This window comes from Opisthocomus hoazin, chromosome 2, assembly GCF_030867145.1.
Source record: "Opisthocomus hoazin isolate bOpiHoa1 chromosome 2, bOpiHoa1.hap1, whole genome shotgun sequence".
Lineage (NCBI taxonomy): Eukaryota > Metazoa > Chordata > Aves > Opisthocomiformes > Opisthocomidae > Opisthocomus > Opisthocomus hoazin.
The window spans coordinates 76,811,630-76,834,607 of NC_134415.1; the positions used below are offsets into that span (position 1 = coordinate 76,811,630).

The 22,978-nt window shown below is 43.2% G+C and overlaps 1 long non-coding RNA gene across 2 annotated transcripts in view; it reads right to left on the reverse strand.

Annotated features, from left to right (window-relative positions):
• LOC142360578 (uncharacterized) overlaps positions 1 to 22,978 on the reverse strand; it is a 68,954-nt gene that overhangs the window by 30,520 nt on the left and 15,456 nt on the right. For both annotated transcript variants that reach the window (XR_012763186.1, XR_012763187.1), the window contains exon 2: positions 14,946 to 15,064. This is a non-coding gene — a long non-coding RNA (uncharacterized LOC142360578). The remainder of the gene's footprint in view (positions 1 to 14,945; positions 15,065 to 22,978) is intronic.

The following is a 22,978-nucleotide window of genomic DNA, read 5'->3' on the forward strand; positions in this document are numbered from 1 at the left end:
TTTCTTCTTAACAAAGTGGGAATCATGTTTCTGTGCTGTGTAGAGGTAAATTCATTAACATCTGAGCCTGACAATGCACAGCAATAGGGAGCACATAAATTAGACATGTATCAGAGAAGTCAGCGGCAACAAAAGTCGGTGTTAGTGTGACAGAAAAACAATTGCACAAATAAATGTAATGAATTCTTTTTCCCTTGACATTTAGAGTTGCTGGACTTTTACCGAACTGCAAAATGTCTTTAAGCTTCAGTAGCTTAGCTTCAGCCTGATAAGGCAGCAGATGCCACGTGAGAGAAGGCACCTGTTCTGCACCCTTGCTGCATTAGGTAATTATGTGCAAAACAACTTAGATATGCAATCTCTAAAAGTCAAACGATTACCACTATCAGCATCTTGATCTACTCATGGAGGCAGTGAGTGTGTGTTGAATGAACTTACAGTGAAGCACACCTCCTCAATTAAATTTTTCTCTGTGTGTGTGTGTACACATGTGTGTGCATCTGTTTCTGTGTGAATCCATATATTCACAGGTGTCTTTTTTTTCCTCAAGAAACATGAGGATAAAGCTGTAAAAGAAATCTTAGATTTGTGTAAATGGATTGGAGCCAGATGGTGGAATACTATAAACTGAAAAGTTCATAAGGTCAAACAGACATATGGTTGAAAGGCCAAAATGCCACATTAGGTCAGAAAGTGTCACCACAAAATGAAATACACAGGAGTATTTCTGCTACTTCGGAAAAGAGATAGGAAAGGGATAATAATCCATCACTGATACTTTCTGCCAACTGTTCTTACAGGTCCCAAATTACAACTGGCTCTAGTCAATAGCATTGATTTAACTGGTGGGTGTGACTTGAACAGCTCATTCCTCAGAATGGAGATAACACTTTCATTTTTTAGCTGAGGAGTTACACTCCTGCTAACTTTGTAGTAGTCTCAACTTTCCTTCTCATCAGCTTGTTTTATCAATGGCAACTTTTCAGTCACTTGTCTGTCAAACACATCTGGCTTCCCCGAGGCTGCATGCCATAGACTACATGATCCCCTCTGCAGCTGATTCTAACTTAAGAACTGAGGAGCATATTCTTGTACTCTCAGCCACAGTGGCCAGCGCTTTAGAAGAATCAGTTTTGAAGAGTATCAGGGTCAAGAGACACTCCATTGGTGCTTAAGGGTCTCTTTCCCATCAGGCTCCTTTTCCATGTATAATTGCGAATGCAATAGAATTTCTTTCTATGGTAACTCTACCACCACATTAGTAGTAGGGGAAAGTAAAGAATGAGGATATCTGCAATTAAGAACTTGAAAACTTTTTCAGACACCAAAGACTTCATGGCTCCTCCCAAGCAAAGATGACTTGGTCATTATTGTGCCATTTAAAGTAGATAAATGGAACCAAAGCAAGGAGCAAGGTGATATATGACATACTATGAATGAAGGGAAATCTGGAGAACAGAATATCATTATTAGCAAAAGAACATGCAGAATGCAAAGTGTTGCTCTGATACAGCAATAACATTTTAGCAGTTGCACTTGTGGGATCTGTCTTTATACCTTCTTTCTTAGTGAAATAAATGAAGGAAGACTGTGGACCAAACTGTGGGAAATACAAGAGTAAAGGTACAAATGTCTCAATAAAAGCATGCCAAAGTCAAATGTGGACAAAAATCAACAGCAGAACTGGTCAAAATGTTTTTATTCTTAAAGAAAAGGTTTTGTAACAAACAGATTTGCATTAAAAACACCCAGTAACAAAAAATCCAAACCAGAAGTGTTCTAGCTTGAGCTGTAGTAGAAGTAATCTCTGCAAAGTGAGTCTAGGAAGAAATAACTAACATACACTATAAAGGAAGTTGCACATATATTCTGAAAAATAATTGATTTTTTATTGAATGAATCCTGTCTGAATATACTGACATCACCTACCTGAACCACAACAACACACCCAGAAGTACGAGAAAAATCAGCTGTTTCCACTCTATTCTATGTAATGCTATGCATGTATTTTGTAACCAGCAGTTTCTGCTCATCTTTGAACAGCATGGTAACAGCTAAATCTGAAGATTGACAGCAGCCATTATACATGGTAAAACAGCTCAAATATTTTTTAGAAGTCTTTTGCAGTATGACCAGAGTTTAATTTCATGAGGGAAGTACTAATCCACAGAAGGAATATTCATTTATATTGAAAGTAAAAGCAAAGAAATATTTATGGTTTTTGCATTTGCACATGTAAATCTAATTTGTACAGTATGCCTAATGAACCATACATTTGCAGAGAGAAGGAACAATTCAGCTCTGTTTGCTGCCTTTTGTTTCCATTTGCTTTATGTTTGTTGGTAAGTGATGCTAGATTCCCAATTACGAGGTTCATTGTTTATTGACTTTTACTGCTGGGCTCTACATACATGCAGGAACTCACGGTCCAGAGATTTTTACTAACTGTGCAGTGAGACCTGTACACAGGCTTTTTCATCAAAGTCAGTGAAATACCAAGGAGGTATTAACATGCTATTCCATCTTCCAATTTGCACCGCAGACAGTCACGACGAGACTAGGTCTGGCTTTGCTGTGCAAGAACTGTAATGCTGTCATCATTTCATGTTTTTACTCATAGAGAGTTGTCAGGAAACTTTTCCATTCTGTTATAGTTGTGGGAAGAAATGTCCTAGGCCTGCAAAATGCATCCCTAGTATGACTGCATGGTTGTCAAGATGTTTCATTAAAACTTGATACTTTCAGTGGAGTTTATGCTACTTTTCCAATAACCTGCATAAAAGACATTCAGGAATTTGAGATTGGAGGAGACTAACTTGCTATTTTTTTACAGCCTAGTAGTCAAATCAAAAGTCTCAAAAAGGTTTATGGGTGAGGAACACAAAGAGGTTTAGGTTACTGATATAAAATCTTCAAGAGTTGGATCACGCACCTACTTAAGATGATAGTTATAGAGCAAGCTAGACGAGCAATTTATCATTTCCAAGTTGTTTGTCAAGGAAATAACTGATGCCAGGAAATACTGACAAATGTAGAAGAGCACCAGGTTCAGCAAGATACATCCTTTACAGGCAACATCCTATCTTTGTGTGAAGTAAAGGGCAGGTATCAGAAAAAGTCATGCAGGAAAAGGTGTAAAACAACCAATACAGACTAAGTACCATTTAAATACTAATAAGTAATAAACCATTATACCTTTATACTTTATTTGATTTATATTCTATAAGTCTAAACAATAATATTGGGGAACTAGAATGCCTCATTTAAACAAGGCTATTGATACAATAATAGGTGTATCAGGAATTTGTCAGAAGGAAAACAACCTGTCTATGGCTAAATCTCTACCAGTAATCTAATCAGGGCCAGGTCTTAGTCTAGATCCCTGCCTCACCATGCTGCTTGTTGCTAGCACTCCTCATGGCAAGGTAGTGATTAGTGGTGACGAGCACTCTCCAGGTGTCTTATCTGTTAGTATATACGTAGCCTATAATACCAGAGGAAATGCTACAATACGCTTAAGTTAAGATGTATGTCACATACACAAGCAAGGACACTCTCAGCCTTTTTTTTCAGGTCTATGCCAAATGGACTATCCCTTCACTTTTGCTAATTGTAACTTTGCCACTTTACATTCCCTAACAGATGAAGTAGAGTGGTCTTGGCTTCTTCCACACTCCAGACAGGGGAGTCCGTTGGGCATGCCCAAAGGGAACACCCGAAGCCTCTTTGTAATTAAGAGTAGTTCAACATAAAACAGATGGCAGAGCTAAAGGAAGGAGCTGCTTTGGAGATGGGAAAACAAGAATCCCTTGGTGGAGCCATCTTGTGCTGAAAAACTGGGATAAGCAGAAATAAGTCTAGCTTTGTCCAATGCCAGGCATGTTCACAGATCTGTGTGAGGTACTTTGTCCCAGCTCCTGAGCCTTGGCACTTTACTAAGACATGAACAAAGCCCAGAAACATGCTGATATTTATTACTCAGTGCAAAACTTCAAGCAGCTACCGATCAGGGGCTATAAAATTTACACAAAGCTGTCTTCAAGGTTTTAATTTCAATTAATGTTGTTCTGTCCCTGTACTTGTCAACATCATTGGCAATATCCATCACACTTGGACTGTATGCTGTCCCTTAGCTGCATGGGTACAACTGGCAGCATTGACTATCACCAAGGCTCACCTTCTAAAAGGAAATGGCTGCATTACACAGAATCACAGAATCACAGAATAGTAGGGGTTGGAAGGGACCTCTGTGGGTCATCTAGTCCAACCCCCCTGCCGAAGCAGGGTCACCTACAGTAGGCTGCACAGGATCTTGTCCAGGCGGGTCTTGAATATCTCCAGAGAAGGAGACTCCACAACCTCCCTGGGCAGCCTGTTCCAGTGCTCCGTCACCCTCAGAGGGAAGAAGTTCTTCCTCATGTTCAGACGGAACTTCCTGTGCCTCAGTTTGTGCCCATTGCCCCTTGTCCTGTCACTGGGCACCACTGAAAAGAGCTTGGCCCCATCCTCCTGACACCCACCCTTCAGATATTTGTAGGCATTTATAAGGTCCCCTCGCAGCCTTCTCTTCTTCAGGCTGAACAAGCCCAGTTCCCTCAACCTCTCCTCGTAGTGGAGATGCTCCAGTCCCCTCACCATCCTTGTAGCCCTCCGCTGGACTCTCTCCAGTAGCTCCTCATCCTTCTTGAACTGGGGAGCCCAGAACTGGACACAGTACTCCAGATGAGGCCCCACCAGGGCAGTGTAGAGGGGAAGGAGAACCTCCCTTGTCCTGCTGGCCACACTCTTCTTGATGCACCCCAGGATCCCATTGGCTTTCTTGGCAGCCAGGGCACACTGCTGGCTCATGGTTAATCTGTCGTCCACCAGGACACCCAGGTCCCTCTCCGCAGAGCTGCTCTCCAGCAGGTCCACCCCAAGCCTGTACTGGTGCATGAGGTTGTTCCTCCCCAGGTGCAGGACCCTGCACTTGCCCTTGTTGAACCTCATCAGGTTCCTCTCTGCCCAGCTTTCCAGCCTATCCAGGTCACGCTGAATGGCAGCACAGCCTTCTGGTGTATCTACCACACCTCCCAGTTTGGTGTCATCAGCAAACTTGCTGAGGGTACATTCTAACTCTTCATCCAGGTCGTTGATGAAGAAGTTAAACAAGACTGGGCCCAGTACTGACCCCTGAGGGACACCACTTGTTACCAGCCTCCAACTAGACTCAGCGCCGCTGATGACAACCCTCTGAGTTCTGCCATTCAGCCAGTTCTCTATCCACTTCACCGACCACTCATCCAGCCCACACTTCCTCAGCTTCCCCAGGAGGATATCATGGGAGACTGTGTCGAAAGCCTTGCTGAAGTCAAGGTAGATAACATCCACGGCTCTCCCTTCGTCTACCCAGCCAGTCATGTCATCGTAGAAAGCTATCAGATTGGTCAGGCATGATTTCCCCTTGGTGAATCCATGCTGACTACTCCTGATAACCTTCTTTTCCTCCACTTGCTTGATGATGGCCTCCAGGATAAGCTGCTCCATCACCTTTCCCGGGATGGAGGTGAGGCTGACCGACCTGTAGTTCCCTGGGTCCTCCTTCTTGCCCTTTTTGAAGATTGGAGTGACATTGGCCTTTCTCCAGTCCTCGGGCACCTCTCCTGTCCTCCAGGACCTCTCAAAGATGATGGAGAGTGGCTCAGCAATGACATCCGCCAGCTCCCTCAGCACTCGTGGGTGCATTCCATCGGGGCCTATGGCTTTGTGGACGTCCAGATCACTTAAGCGATCCCTCACACAGTCCTCCTCAACCAAGGGAAAGTCGTCCTCTTTGTAGGCTTCTTCTCTTACCTCCGGGGCCTGGGATTCCTGAGGGCCAGTCTTAGCACTGAAGACTGAAGCAAAGAAGGCATTCATTAGCTCTGCCTTCTCCGCATCCTCCGTCACCAGGACACCCTCCTCATTCAGCAGCGGCCCCACGTTGTCCCTAGCCTTCCTTTTGCTGCTGATGTACTTGAAGAAGCCCTTCTTGTTGTTTTTGACATCCCTTGCCAGCTTCAATTCCAGGTGAGCCTTGGCCTTCCTCGTCGCATCCCTGCATGCTCTCACTACGTTTCTGTACTCTTCCCAAGTGGCCTGTCCCTCTTTCCACATTCCATGGACCTTTCTCTTCTGCCTGATCTCCGCTAGAAGCTCTTTGTTTAACCATGCAGGTCTCCTGCCTCCTTTGCTAAATTTCTTTCTCAGGGGGATGCATTGCTCCTGTGCATGGAAGAAGTGTTGTTTAAAAAGCGACCAGCACTCATGGACCCCCCTGCCTTCGAGAGCCCTGGCCCACGGGATTCCTCCCAGTAGCTCCTTGAAGAGGGCAAAGTCAGCCCTCCTGAGGTCCAGGGTTTTGATCCTGCTTATCGCCCTGCTTCCTCCACGCAGGATCCTGAACTCGACCATTTCATGGTCACTGCAGCCGAGTCTACCTCCAACCTTCACGTCCTCCACCAGTCCCTCCTTGTTTGTTAACACGAGGCCCAGCAGCGCGCCTTTCCTTGTTGGTTCCTCCACCACTTGCATCAGAAAGTTATCATCGATGCTCTGTAGGAACCTCCTGGATTGCGCCTGCCTAGCTGTATGGTCTTCCCAGCTGATGTCAGGGTGGTTGAAGGCCCCCATGAGAACCAGGGCCTGTGACTGTGAGGCTGCTTGCAGCTGCCTGTAGAAGGCCTCATCAACCTCCTCCTCCTGGTCAGGTGGCCTATAGTATACACCCACCGTAATGTCACCCGTGTGAGCCTGTCCCTTAATTCTAACCCACAAGCTTTCAACTCCTTCTTCACTTGCCCCCAGGCCAAGCTCAATGCATTCCAGTTGCTCCCTCACATATAGAGCAACTCCCCCACCTCTCCTTGTTGGTCTGTCTTTCCTAAAGTGTCTGTAGCCATCTATGACAGCATGCCAGTCATGCGAGTTGTCCCACCACATTTCTGTGATGGCGACCAAGTCTTAGCCGTCCTGCTGTATAATGGCTTCCAGCTCCTCTTGTTTATTGCCCATACTACGTGCATTGGTGTAAACACACATGAGCTGGGCTGTCAATCTCACCCCTGGCCTTGGCACTCCAAGCCTAGGCTCATCCCTAGTGAGCTGGGCAATATCCCCTTCCCCCTTCGAACCTAGTTTAAAGCCCTCTCAATGAGCCCCGCCAGCTCGTGGCCAAGAATTATTTTCCCCCTTTGTGATAGCTGAGCTCCACTTGTTGCCAGCAGGCCCGGTGCTGTGTATACCTCCCCATGATCAAAGAAGCCAAAATTTGACTGATGGCACCAGTCCCTGAGCCACCTGTTAACCAGGTGAGTTTTCCTGCCCCTTTCAGTGCTGTCCCCTGCCACTGATGGGATGGAGGAAAACACCACCTGCGCCCCTGATCCCTCAACCAGTCGCCCCAGTGCCCTGAAGTCCCTTTTGATGGCCTTGGGACTTCTTTCTGCTACCTCATCCCCGCCAACCTGCATTACCAAGAGGGGGTAGTAGAATTCAGAATACTTGCAGGACCTTGGTAGCAACCATTGCCACTGCTGCAGCAAGGAGCTGATGATGAGTCACTCTCCTTCAGGCAGTGGCTTCTGCTCACCCTGAGCTCTGGCTGGCAGAAGGGAGCAAGCTGCAGGCTTGCCCAGAGGGGAAATTCTTGTTGTAGTAGGGGGCAGCTTGCTCCATGATGAACTTCACAAATCCAGTAGGAGCTGGAAACTGCTGCCCTAGCTATACATGGTGCCTGTGAAAGGCTGCCATTGAGCAGATGGGTAGCTTTTGATTTGTACGTAGGAAAACATGCATTTTGCTTTTCTTTTGCTCCTCCTTTTGAGAAGGTTTGCCTGAAAGGCAAGATTCCTGATGCTAGGTAGTCCTGTAAGTCTGGCCTGCTTCAGCCCAGCAGCCTTTCTCTGCCCTTTGTGATAAAGCCTTCCTCATCATCGGGGTGAACAATGGCTGTGTTTGACTGTATGCTCCGCAATAAAAGAATGGTGGTAAAGCACATCTTCAGACTAATGACTCCCTTCTCAATGCACAACTCCCTTATGTTTGTATATGGAAAGCAAGTGAAAATGGATAAAAAAGTAATACAGCGTATTCAGGTTGTCATAAATTAATCTTGTTGCATTTATTCACATAGGCATAGGTATATCTTAAAGAAACAGTAAAATTTTTTTCATACTCTTGGATGTCAAAAATTTTGTAGCAGTTAACTCTTAGAGTGCAATTATAATTCCATGTTTAAATGAACCTTAAAGTAGAAAAACAAAACAAAAAAAAAAGGTGAGGAGGGGGGAGAAAATCCCTCTCAGTAAAAGAGAGAGGTGTTCAAGGAAGAAAAATGACAGTTGGAAGACTTTACCCTACTACGGGAATCTCTGAACCTGCAGCTTAAAATGCAGTACCACATTCCAAAAGAAGGGTGTTAGTACTCCGTACAGAATTTGTAGCACTTTTGTGCTACAGACCTTGTTCTCAAAGGCTGAGAATATTAACTTTCTTTCAAATACAAAAGATTTCACTGATTTCTCTCTGTGTGTCATAAAATGATTTCTTTTTTTTTTAATTTAACTTACTGGAAATTTTTATTCCCTCTAAAGTAGCTGGGAACTCACACAGAAAGTAATATATTTGCTCTGGGTTGGAGAGGCCAAGAAATTGTGTGTACACAAGGAATACAAGCTGAAAGCACAGAAGCCGGTTGCACCATTGTGCTCCCCTGAAGATGACACAGAAACCCTGGTTACAAAACTTTACTGCATACTAATTCAAAGGGGACAGCTGGAAAAGTAGTGTATCAGCTAGAAAATTAAGCCTGTTATATACGACTGAGAGATTCGTTCCATCAATTGGCTTATTAGCATCTTTAGAAAATATTCCCTTACTTTGTAAGTTTTTTTTCTTCAGTGGATTTCACCCTGAGTTGTTTTCATTAACTGGAGCTCCCCCTCAAGGAATACAATGGGAAACTAGTTTTGCAATAAAAGAGACAGATTTCTCATTTTGACTAGAACAATCCCAATATCCTAACCTACAAAATCTTAGCGATTTTCTTCAGGGTATTCCCTCGCTTATGGCTGATACATAGTTTGCTAAGCAATTTCATGTAGAAGGGAGGCTGCTCTTAAATAAAGAAACCTAGGCCAGAGAAGATCAGAACATTGATTCGAGTGACTTTGGGGACTTAAGTATGATTTTCCTCAAACTACAATTCTTGTACCATAAAGTGGCTGATACCCACACTCTGCTGTAGTACAAAAAGCCTATGTTTTTGCTCAGCCCTGTCCCTCGCAGTTCAGTAAAACTTAAATGAGACCTGTTAGATGGGTCACAGCATGGAGTTCTCAGCAGAGCACCTCTCCAACAGCTCCACTGCTCACTGTCTGCCAAGGCAGTACATGCAGAAAAGATGATGGGCCAGAAAATATTCAGTGGATAGGGAGGACACAGGAGCACAAGTCACCCACACTCTGTGAGGGAGGTCTAGGCCATGGTATCCAGAAACATTCTCTAGGTTTAGTAAAACTGTGGAAGGAATTCTTCCCAAGAGATGAAGATCCTCATGAATCTTACAGCCTTACGTTTTGCACTGCTTCAGCTTTGAATTCTCTCATAAAGACATTTTGCAGTTTAGAAAAATAAACACAGATCCTGTCAAAGCAATAGCAAACAATACACAGAGCATGATTATTTTTGGGTGGAGGAGAGGAATGACTCAAATATAGCAAATGGTAGTCACCTGGCCGGCATTCATTACTACAGCATCATTATATAATGTGATGAGACCCAAACAGGGAGGGCTGAGGGAGAGAAGAATGAATACCCAGTACCAAACAGCTACTAGTGTCTTTAGTACTAAGCAGGTTGTCATAGTTTAACCCAGCAGCCTGGAGCTAAGCACTAGACAGCCGCTCGCTCACCCCTCCCCTTTTTCCCAGAGGGATGGGAAGGAGAAACGCACAAAAGGTAAAACTCCTGGGTTCAGATAAAGACAGTTTAATAAGACAACAAAGGAAATTCTAACACCACTACTACTACTACTACTAATGATAATAATGGATATGCAGAACAAACTATATACAATACCATATTCTCACCACCTGATGACTGATTCGCAGCCAGTCCCTGAGAAGAGATTATGGACAGCCCGGATTTTTGCAAATTTCACAACATTTCCCCAAAAGACCAAACTCCCAGAAAGTTTGAACTCCCAGACAAGATAGGATTTGAACTTCCAGACAAGAGAGGATTCGAATTCGTGGAAAAGAGAATTAAAAAAAAAGGATTCCTGCCCCCTGGCCAACCCCCATTGATAAACTGAGCATGACGTCTATGGTATGGAATATTCCTACTGGCCAGCTTGGGCTATCCGTCTGGCTGTGCTCCCTCCCTGCTCATTAGCTGAACATGAGAAAGTAGAAAAAAATCCTTAATTTCACAGCAACAAGTGAAAACATGAGTGTTACCAATATTCTGCTGGTACTAAATCCAAAACACAGCAGCCACTGGGAGGAAGCTTAACCCTATCCCAGCCAAAACCAGGATGGAGGTGAGCATGGGCGAGAAGATCATCAGCATCATCAGCAAGGGAACATTACTTTGTTCCCTTCTCAGTGCCTCTAGTATCTCCACTGTCCCCTCACCTTGACTCATTATAGGATCAGTCACACACACCTATATAACGAACTTAGTTGGGAAAAGACATCCATGCTTCTTACAATTTGAACAAAATACTATCTGCAATGATTTGGTGGCATTACAGCTTTCTCTGCCTGTCCGCATTCAGTCATACTGTGGTGGCAAAATTATTAATATTTAAGATTTGAGAGTTCTGGCTAAGAAGTTTTTCCTAACTAAAATAACCATTCATTTTTCACTAAAAGCTAACAGTCTGTGACTGTTTCCACCTCCCCACTCTGAGCTAAGATAATACTGATTCTGCCACTCCTATGGGCTCCACCAAGATTCACCTCTCCACATTGTTCCATTATTTACTGTTTGAGTCCTTCTTTAAATTGTGGCAGTTAGCAAAATACTTCAAAAGTCCATCCCTCCCAGGGATGGATACCTGGTTTTGTTAACATTAAATTATTTTCCTCACCACTTTCTTTTTCTTTTTTTCTGAAACAGCTTATAGGTTGGGTCTCTGCAACCACTTGGCAGAGAAAAGGAGAGCACAGGGGGAGATGCTGGCTGAATGTTCACTCACTGTGATCCGAGTTAATAAAGTTTCTGTCTGATCTGTGCATTCTTATGCACTTGGAGTCCCTGGATCTATGACAAAACCTTAGGAAAAATCATTTTTCAGGTTCTGCAGGGACCTCATCCCACTCTTAGCACTCTGATACAGCTCAGCACAGCATGATTAGTGGCTCCAAAGCCTGTTTTCAACTTCATTTCTTCCAGAAAGTGGATGAAGTCACAAAGCTTAACCTGACGTAAGTTGTACAGTAGATAGAGAGCAAAATGCCACACACTCTTGGCACCTGTAATATCACTCTGCCATTCATCCATCAAACCCCTTACATGCTATAGCTCTATGTTATTTTTGTTGCACAATAATTAGATTTTGTGTTTTGCAGGCCCCCACCGTTTTGCTGCAGCCTCAGCAGGTGCTGCACATCCAGCCATGCTGAGAGAGGAGACCGCCTGCCCCCTGCCCGGCTGGCTCCCTCCTGAGCCCTTGCTGTAGGGTGTTGCCCCTTACATCTCCTCAGCAGCCAGAGCAAATGTTCAGTTATGCAAGAGCCAGGTTGCCAGAGATCCAACAGTTAATCTTCATAAATTATGCTTATTTATTCAACTGGGCAGGGACGACACAGTCAGTGTAACCAGAGGGTATCCTGGGAGCTGCTGTACCTGTCTACCTGTAAATATGATACAGCCGTAGAGTGTGCTGAGACGGAACTTTTGCTCAGTTTAAAAAAACATGAGTAGCAACTGTTTGAAAGTGAAATAAGCTGCAGTTAAAAGGACAGAAGGGATTTAATAGATTTAATTATGTCAAATGTAGTTAAATATTGTTCAGCTGGTGCAAACAAAGCTACTGTTCTATCTTACTAGAACAAAGTCTTTAGAACTTAAAGCAAATACTTACATTTCCCAACTCTCCCAAGAATTAACTTAATGCTTAATATGACCCTCCACCAAAGTCAAGGCCTCAGTCTACTTTCCAGCTCTAATGTTACTCCTTTTCTATAATGACCCAGCACAAAAACCTCTTGCCGGGTCCTTCAGCAGCTCTTTTTCCTTGTATGGACCCTCAGGATCCTGACTAAATTTCAAGTGGTAAATACACCACTTTGAGAGGACAGCAGACACTATACCTCTGCAGAGCTGACAGTCCTTTCCTGCCCACCCACACTTTTCTGAGCTAAAATCAGTGTTGCATGGCTTTTCTCAACGCTACAGACTCTGGGATATGACCTGAGAAGTCCAAGTGCTTCAATCTGCACAATGAGAGCTGGAGGGAACACTCAGCCATCAGGCATGTGTCTACTCACAGCCACATGAAGCCATGCTTCATACTTTGCAAACCGTGAAATTGAAGTAGGACTTTTTTTTTATTTTAATGCAAATTAATTCCCTCAAGTAAAAGCATACATATCTGTCCTTAAAACAGTAGAAATAGCCTATACACTGCAACACTACATATATATATGTATATATACATTTTTTTCTAGAGAATGTTTGCTCTGATTCTTCTATCTTCCTGTTAGCTAACTAAACCTTTCCTTCACCACCTACAGCTTTATTCCCATGATATGCAACATACAGACTTTGCAAACAGTTCAGTTACACTGTCATTGCATTTATACCCCATCTCCTCATTACTGCTAGCCTCTGATTTGTCACAAACAACGTGTGACTAAGCAAATGCAAGCTTGTAACATCCAGGCTGCATCACAAATTTCTGTTCACGCATGAAGGAATAATTCTGTGCCCTGTGTCAGCTGGCTTTGTGATTTGCAAAGGCTGGCTGATTAGAGAAGAAAAGAAGAATGCAGAAAGTGCAGTTGGTTTTGCTACTGCTGCCCCCACTGAAGCGAGCACTTCTCATTTGCCTGTGTAACGACAGGGAGCTTTCCTGAGCCCCAGGTACATAAAGAAAGAATGTGTGCATGGGGGGTCCCCACTGTACAGTTACCCTAATGTTTTCAGGACTCTTCAGATGGCTCCCGCTGAATTACATGCGTAAAGGAAGAACTAATCTTGCTGAATCAGGAAATGAGACGACGGGGATATTCCATATGATTCCCATTACCTTTATATTATAGTCTGCAAAGGCTGCAGGTCTGAAAATATGTTACTTGTCTAATTCCCACTGAAGTCGATGGGAGCTTAGGGTACAAGTTCAAACAAGCTGCATGGGGAACAGGGAGGACCCAGGTGACCAGAAAAAGAACATTTTCTCTATTATTCAAGTATTTAGAGTTCGTTATCTCAGTGCTTTGAGTCTCATCTATAAAATGGGATTATCTAGGCTTCAGAATAAAACTAAGAAACAATTTACAACCTTGTTCTCTAATATGCCTTAAGCTTCTGGTGATAAACCATTAAAATTAAAAAACACAAGGAAAAAGTTCCATTATAGAGCAACAAAGTTCTTTTTAACTGCAGACCATATGTTCTAATATCACCTGTCTTTCCATATTGTTAACTAAACTACTGGCATCAGCTTGATTCTTTGAATAAATAGATTAATTAATCTAAGAGAGACATGGTACACATCCCCATTATCTTCCACTCTGTGCACAGAAAAGAGCAATCATGATGCGCACTTATATTAAATTTTGTCAGTAAAATATGCTTGCTTGATATTGTAGGCATTTGCATTTTATATACTTCAGTTACCATCTGCTAATGGTAATTTAATCATTCAATAAATAACACTAAAGAGAGCAACATTAATGAAGACTGGAGAATTTTTTAATATAATGAATAATTTTTGGTTTATTTGTGAGAACTGCAACTGCAGCCCACAATAAAAAGGATAATCCATTAAAACCAGAATACAATAATGAAAGCTGTTGTTATGGTTCTGGCATAGTGGACGACCAAAGGGCATTGTAAATTCCTCGAGTGATGACTTTCCCTACCCTTTCCTAAGAAATAATCTGTGAATCATTATGCTATAGACAGATGGGACTACTCCAGAGAGGCTGTGATTGTATGCTAGCCTAGCAGAACTTCCAGGAAGCATCCCTAGCTTGGACAACTGCAATGTCTCCAGCAGGGCAGGAGGAACCTGGGTATGGCCAAACTCTTTAAAAGAGTGCAGGCTTGCCTGGACAAGGTCCTGTGCAGCCTGCTGTAGGTGACCCTGCTTAGGCAGGAGGGTTGGACTAGATGACCCACAGAGGTCCCTTCCAACCCCTATTATTCTGTTATTCTGTGATTCTGTGATTCAGATGCTAGCTCAAGAAAGAATGCCTCTTAGGGAGGGCACTTCAGGCCTGCTGAATAGTTAAGTCAGCTTCACTAACACACAGCTTTAAATATAAGCATGTCCTTATAGGCTTTTCATAATAAATGTATGCTGAGATATGCTTATAGGTATTTCTTCGCTACCTAAGATTTTCATTCTATTTTTAGGTCAATCCATCAAAGCATGAAAAATGTTTTGCAAAGTTTTAAATGTACGCTGAATTTGATCCTGTTTTCTGAGGTAGAGCCCAGATTTCTTCTAAACTGAGACTTCAAACGATTCTTTTAGTAAAATGGAAACAGGCTTAATCCCCAAATACAGAGCTTCCATGCCCCCCAGTAAATTCCAGCCCGCCAGAGCCTGTATCTCCATGCTCACATCTTCTGCACTGAACACCATTTGCCATTCTGTATGAATGAGCTCACACTGTAGCTCGGTATTGCATAGGGCCCCCTCCATTTCTGCATTCAAAGAGCATATACACAGCTTTCTGGCAGCTACATACCTGATACCCAGCAGGGCCTCATAGCCAAGTACTTTGGATACTTTGGTGTGATGTATCTCACATCAGATCAAAGTCGATTCAAAATCATCCTCAGAGTCACAAACAGTATTTCGAAGACACTAGGAGAGAGCAGTAAGTGGTAGTTATTCAATGCAAGGAGAGGCTGGTTTAAATACAAAAAGAAGCACCTTGATTATCATGAGACCATAGTACAGCACAGGTGAATCCATCAGCTGTCCTTTTTCTGCCATGAATTTTCAATATAGTCAGACTTGACAGGCTTTTTAAGACCCTTGGACCATTAGAGATTTTTGGGCAAACGAGAAGAGACTTAGGAAACAGAGGGATCAAAGGACTTGAGACAGGTCATATGAGCGGAAAGACTACAGTGAAGGATCCAGGAAATGTATCAGCAGCAGTAGTGTTGCAGCCAAGAAGTGAGTAAAATAAGAGGAATTCATGATAAAAATATATGTCCTGTGGATCAAATGAACAGATCAACTGTTCATTTGCCAAGTATTTTCCCCTTGGCTATGTCAATAAGAGGTGCTACGTAGGGAGACATGATGAGCATAGCGTTATCCACTATTCCCCTTGTCCACCCCCAGCATTCATAATCATCAAGGATGTTAGAGGGCACATCCCTGCCTGTTTCCTTACAATCTGTTTATGGACACACTTTCAATGGATTTGTCTAATCCTATTATGAATTTGCTGATACGGTCTGCATCCTTCAACCCTCTTCAGCAACAAATTCCAGAAGTATGCAGAATCATAGACTATTACAGGTTGGTCAGGATCCCTGAAGTTCACCTAGTCCAACATCCTGCTTATTGTAGGGTTAACTTCAATGTTAGATCAGATGGCTCAGACCCTTGTCTACCTGAGTGCTGGAAATCTTCAGGAACGGAGATTCTGCAGCCTCTCTGGGCATCATGTTCCTGGACTTAACCACGCTCATTGTGAAAAACATTTTCCTAATTGGAATTTCTCTTGTTTCCCTTTCCTCACTCCAGTTTGTCAACCTTCCTCTTACATTTTTTCTATCTACTGTGTAAAAGCTACTTTTATTTGTTTTAAAACAATCTCCTCCTAATTTCAGGGATTGCCCCCTAGTTATAGTATTGTCATGTGGTGAGAGCTGCTGTTATTCTTTTTTTACGAGAGAAATTTCCACAAAAGTGAGAGGATTTTGCTCCCTTATGGATATTAAACTCAGTGAAGTGGTCTTTGCTTCCGTCGAGGTGGAAATGTGAGTGCATGTCAGCCTTTGGATGATATATAATCCAAGATGAACTATGACAGTAAAACTAAATATGTAACCAATGACTTCTTCTTGACTGAATATGATTGATTACTGCTAAATAATTTATTCAAAATCGTTTGCAGATTGAGCGATGACTGCAGGTACAGGAATATGTAACATTAGCAAACACTTTTTATGAATGTCCTTCTTTTGTACAATTCCTGAACAACCTGTGGTTGTAGTAGGTACAGAATACTTAAAAAAGACTTTGGGTCTGGTCGGTAAGTGGTTCAGTACTGATGGTCATTTGTCTCGGACTAGGGTAACTATGCCCAAGACAGGTGAGTCTAGCTCATCACCCTACCTGTGCTAGTCCCATCTGCTTTATTTTGCTTTCATTGTTTTCATATGAATTAGCTTCCTTCAGGGAAGAAATTTCCCATTATCTTTTCTCACTCATCCTGTAGCTTTTTGTCTTTTAGTCAAAGACCTGCTAAATAATTGCTTGTCAATGAAATTACTTTTTCCCATTGATCGATGTTATCCTGCTATAAACCCAGAAAATGATCTCTCATCCGCACTGGAATCTTCAGAGTTAAATATTTTCCCACATCAACTAGTGCGCACAATAAGCCCTGGCTTAAGCTTCCAGCAACTATGGACTGAGGCACCATTTCTTCATTATAATTTTAAAATAAAGCACAATAAAATATTTTATTATTGTCTTGAGTAAAGGATGACATTTCAGGTCTGTGTTTCTGAGACACAGCAGAGAAGAGATGAAATACAGATAGTAAATTTAGACAATTGTAGGTAGTTTACAGTGCAACAATAATGCAAAATGCTATTGAAGAGAAACTTGCCTTTCTTTCCAGTGGCAAAGACCAAAAAAAGAAGAAAAAGGGATAAGGAATGATGTGATGCAGGAATTGTGCTTAGATTTTGGCTCACATGTCAGACCAGAGGTGGACAAGGATGGAAAGACAGAAACGGCAGTAATGGCCAAGAAATTCTGCCTGGGTGCACGTAGTACGCTCAAGTGCCTGAAGGCCTGAGGCTACTCAGGATTACTGTGTCTGGTGGGTGAAGAGGGATGTTGAGGGAGGAGGAGCAGCAGCAATTGCAGCTCTCAGGTGGCGGTTTGTCTCTTGAATATCAGCACAACTCTTCACTGCAGTCTGTTCTGGAAGCAAAGTCCACGTCCATCCCAGACTGGGCTGAGCAGATGTGCGATGGCTGTGGTGACACACTGACTTCTCAGGGCTCATTGCCGTGGTGTTCCTGCTTTTTCCCAATGATCCCTGCTGTAGCTACTGTGCCTGGCTTCTCCATGGCTTCAGGCAATGCTCCATACCTGACACCTACAGCCTTCTGCTCTAGTGTTGCCTACTGGCCAGTTAAGAGGGTCCTGTGGATCTGCAGAATTCCAGCCCAGTGCTGCTGCCCCTTCCCTTTGCATGGCTCAGCTCGAAGCTCAGCTGTCGTGCGTGTGGATTAATTGCCTACATGGGATGAACACACACATCTCCATCTAGTATGCTTCATCTCCTGTCCTAGCACCCAGGTGAGCCCAGAGGGCTGAACCCAGGATATCCGGTATTTCCTTCTTCTGAATTCAGGCCAGAGGCATTTTGGGGACAAAAAGGATCTCCACTGGACAATGCCTCCCTCTTATCATCTCTTAGCCTGTTTCCCAGTCTTTGCCCACCCTCCCTCCCCCCACCCCCGAACTGCTTTGGCAGTGAATGGCCTCTATATTTTTCACTATTTCTAAACAAACAGGACTTAAAGTTTTTCCCAGTAGCCTGCAGGGAAGATCGCTGTTGCCCTCAACAAGCTAATTTGCCTGACCCCAGCTAAAGGGTGAAACCAGCTATTCAGACATAGGTGAAAAGGAACAGAGCCACCCCTGCTATTCCCTACAGTCCATTTTAGTGAATTTAGTTCCCATTGGAGGCATGAAAGCAGGTGACAGCAGCTATAGCCTGCTTTGTTCTGATTATTTCTGGCTTGCTCTAAAAGTAATTTACTACAGAATAACCTGAGAAAGAAGCTGTGGCTCTGCAGTTTTACACAAAGCAAGTATAGCTTGAGCATCCTTCCTACGCTGTCCTGACAAAGAAGAGTCCTCTCCCATGTTGAGAGAGTGGTTTACTTCCCCCCCCCCAAACTCCTCCAGCACCTGGGTCTGTCTGCTAAAACATTCAGTGAGGTTGCCACTGGTAACAGTGTTTTATTTTGGATACAGAATGGTACTTTTTTCCAGGTCTAAATGTCTGGCAAGCCTATTAATTGTCCCTCTTCCAGCAAGAAGTTGCAGAGATGTAGTTGTAACACTTCACATCCAAATAGTCATTCATTAAAAAAAAAAAAAAAAAAAATTGAAAAAACAGTTTATGCTTAGCACTAGAATTGCACTTAGTTCTTGCAAGTCCATTAGACTGGAGTATTGCTAGACTGAGAAAATGCAATTTGGAGCTACACAGACAGCCTCAAGGTAGGGTAAGCCTTGGACAGTTTGCCACTTTACCACTATTTTACCAAAATCAAAGGGGCTGTGCCAGTTAAGGATGAGTCATTGGTCTATTAGAACACCAAACCATGAACCAAGTAGGAAAGTTGGTGCTGCTTGAGCTAACCAAACAGCCATGTGAAAGCTGAAGTCACCCAAAATAATCACACAGGCTCCCTTAGCCTTGTGTAGCTGAGCTCAGCCATCTCGAGCAGAATCCCAATGGTGCTGGAAGGCTAATCTATGCATAAGCTGCCCAAACCACTTACCAGGGAGAAGGAGATATTGTATTATACCTACTTCAGGGGTTCATTTGGATGGTGAACAATCCTTGGAGACTCAAGAGCGAACAACAAGCAAAAGTAAATGCATAACCTGAACAACCTAAGGGATTATGTATTTTAAATTCTGAGGATAAGGTACATACTGTTGGGCACATCACTCTTTGAATTAAACTCCAAGATATTTAACAGGCAGATGTGTTCCTTACATTCCCAAGGGAGACACTGAACATTTATTCCTTATGCCCTCTTCACTGCAATCTGTTTAAACAATTGCAGCAGGCCTTCACTGCAGAGCCAGCTGAACCAAAATACCATAAAAAGCAATTTTTCTAGACATCCATTCAGAGACCCAGGAGTTCTCCTGCTGGCTAAAATAGCGATGTGTGGTATTTGGACTCTGCCAAGCTCGTGCCCAGTGAAAGACAACAGGCAACAAACTCGGAGCCTGTGAACAATGAGGAGACAAAGGCAAGAAAAACAGCACCCACTGCCCTCCTCAAAAGCTAGGGAGAAAGTGTTGCCTTTACCATTTTTTGCTGTCTGCACTTTATGCTATGGAGATTTTTGTTACTTAGTAGTATAAATGCAGGGTTAGCCTATATGGGGAAAAATGTTAGTCTCAGGATTGCTGCCTCAGCCAGTGTGAACCAAATAGTTGTTTCATCTTCTGAGAATAAAGGAAAGTGTGTAGTCATAGGGAACCTATCAGTGGGCAAATACAGACAGAAAAAAAGCTGCTGTGTTTATTAGCGCTGCAAAAGATACAAAACTCACCAGTTCAGACTGAGCATTTTCTGTACACCTTGCATTGAAAGAAAAGGATTCAAGTATGATCAAATTATGTTTATTACAAAGTAATGACTTATTTCTGCTATGGAATTGGCTGGTTATGGACATTCAGTAATTTATCATGTTGGTTCAAGATTTGCCTTCGACAAAACTCAGTTCTCATGACAGCCAACAACATTTCATCTGGGGTCAATGCAAGCCATTTTATTTCCATTTTCCTGGCTTTACAAAGGTCCAGCTATGTATTCTAGCATATTCATGCACTAAGGAACAGAAAATTCCTAAGAGGCCTGGGTTTTTCTTTGTTTGATTGGGAGGTGGTGCTTGAAAAAATTCACAGCAAAGTCACAGGTAAGAAGAAATGACACATCTGTCAGGAAGCACGAAAGTAAACTGAAACACTACTCCAGCTTCCTTCATAGAAAGTCTGTTAAAAATAATTTTATATTTTGTAAACATCCCAAATACTACTGGATAGGATGGCCTTTGAACATCCTCATCTTTCACAGATACTAACTTGTCCTCCCTCCCAGGAAGACTGATGTGGGACTGTCTGTATATATCGGTTGTCCCAGTGAATAGCTGGGTGATGGGAGCACATCGCACCTGATTCACAGCTGCACAACATCAGCTCCTGAAGCTGAAAGCTATTACGCTGGCAGAGAACTGCAACGATGTAGGCTGCAGAAAAAGTAGTAATCTCAGGACTGCATCCAAACCCTCATGATTAAGTATCATAGGATCATAGAATCATAGAACCATAGAATCATAGAATGGTTTGGGTCAGAAGGGACCTTCAAGATCATCTAGTTCCAACCCCCCTGCCGTGGGCAGGGACACTTTCCACTAGATCAGGTTGCTCAAAGCCCCATACAACCTGGCCTTCAACACTTCCAGGGAGGTGACATCTACAGCTTCTCTGGGCAAACTGTTCCAGTGCCTCATCACCCTCAGAGTAAAGAATTTCTTGCTTGCATCTAATCTAAATCTAACCTCTCTTACTTTAAGGCTATTACCCCTTGTCCTATCGCTACATGCAAGGGCACTTGCGTAAAAAGTCCCTCTCCAGCTTTCTGGTAGGCCCCCGTCAAGTGCTGGAAGGCTGCTATAAGGTCTCCCTGGAGCCTTCTCTTCCCCACGCTGAACAGCCCCAACTCCCTCAGCCTTTCCTCACAGGAGAGGTGTCTGATCATTTTTGTGGCCCTCCTCAGGATGCACTCCAATAGGTCCATGACCTTCTTGTGCTAAGGGCTCCAGAGCTGGAACAGGACTCCAGGTGAGCTCTCACCAGACCAGAGCAGAAGGGCAGAATCACCTCCCTCGACCTGCTGGCCACGCTGCTTTTGATGCAGCCCAGGATTTGGTTGGCCTTCTGGGCTGCGAGTGCATATTGCCAGGTCATATTGAGTTTCTTGTCAACCAGCACGGCCAAGTCCTTCTCCTCAGGGCTCCTCTCAATTAATTCTCTGTCCAGCTTATATTTGTGCTTGGGATTGCCCCAACCCATGTGCAAGACCTTGCATTTTGGCTTACTGAATTTCATGAAGTGCGCACAGGTCCACCTCTCAAGCCTGTCAAGGTCCTTCTAGAAGGCGTCCCTTCCTTCCTGCGTGTCGACCGCACCACTCAGCTTGGTGTCATTGGCAAACTTGCTGAGGGTGCACTCAGTCCCACTGTCCATTTTGACGACAAAGATGTTAAACAGCGCTGGTCCCAACACCAGCCCCCGAGAAACAGAGGAACACCACTTGTCACTGGTCTCCACTTTGACACTGAGCTGTTGACTGCAACATTTTGAGTGCGACCATCTAGTCAATTCCTTATCCACCGAGTGGCCCATCCATCAAAGCCATGTCTCTCCAATTTAGAGACAAGGATGTCGTGCGTGACAGTGTCAAACAGTTTGCTCAAGACCAGGAAGATGACATCAATTGCTCTTCCCTTATCCATCAACGCTGTAACCCCATTGCAGAAGGTACCCGAATCCTTTTCTTTTGATGCAATACGTACATCAAGTGCTTAGTCTGAGCTGATTAATTACTTTTATCTTTTAAAGCACTAGTAAATATATCAGTATCAGGGGATGTTGAAATGTTTCAGCCCACTTTCTCCCCTCCCTATAGTTTCCCGGCACGGGGGTTGGAACCAGATGATCTTTAAGGTCCCTTCCAACCCTTACCATTCTATGATTCGATGATTCCACAGGGAAGAAGCCCAGATACCCAGACCTCCAATACCTGGGATCATGCTGCTGGCTGCTGCAAGGGAAAATGTGCCAGCAGTCTGTGCCATGCACCCACTGCTTAGGCGAAATGCAGTCACAGTGATCCCTCAGCTTCTGGTGTCCCTTCCTTCACTAAAATCTTGAGTTATCTCTATTTCTTACTGAAATAACTCCAATGAGAATCACCATGTGTGAAAAAATTGTGTATGGGAAGAAAGAATCCAGTCTTGACATTAAGTCACTGAAATTGCTGCAGACTTAGTTCGAAGTAAGTGGAAGCAGAAATAGGGGTATAATAATCTGACAACATTTTGAGGGTATCATTTTCCCCAGAACTCATTATCAGTGTCACTTTGTGTGTTCTTTATTCACCACACATTGCACTGCAGTTTCCTGACTGGACTGTGACATTTTCTAACAACCCTTCAGCATTATTGTCAAAAATGTCTAAACTAAAAGCTAAAACTTTAAAATAATCAATTTTGCCAGTTTGTTTTAGTCCTATCTTTGCTTCTGGAGTCTTTCCAAAATCTATAATAGACCGAAATCAGTCCAAATTACACTCCTTGAATTCCAAAAGAAAGGGAGAAGAAAAGAAAAGAAGCTTTTGGAGGAAAGCTTAGCAAGTCAATTAAAAAGAAGTGCAGCCTAAAGAAGTGGTTGCATGGTCTAGGCAAAAAAATCATTAGCAAAATCTTACAGAAGACATTGACTTTAAAGTCAGAATTGACACTAAGGACAACAAAGAGAATAAAAAGTAATGAAATAATGTTTCTTCCTCATAATGAAAAAGGAAGAATGAGAGGTTTAGCATTTTCTGGTTTTAACGGTTTTCAAAAAAAACCCTAAATACACCATTTTGTGCCCCACTGGTGTGAAACTTTGCTGAAATGTCAACTAAAAAATGTCACTTGTAATGTATGGGGCAGCAATACAATAAACTCCTGGTGTGACTCTTCCAAAACAAAACCTGCAAAA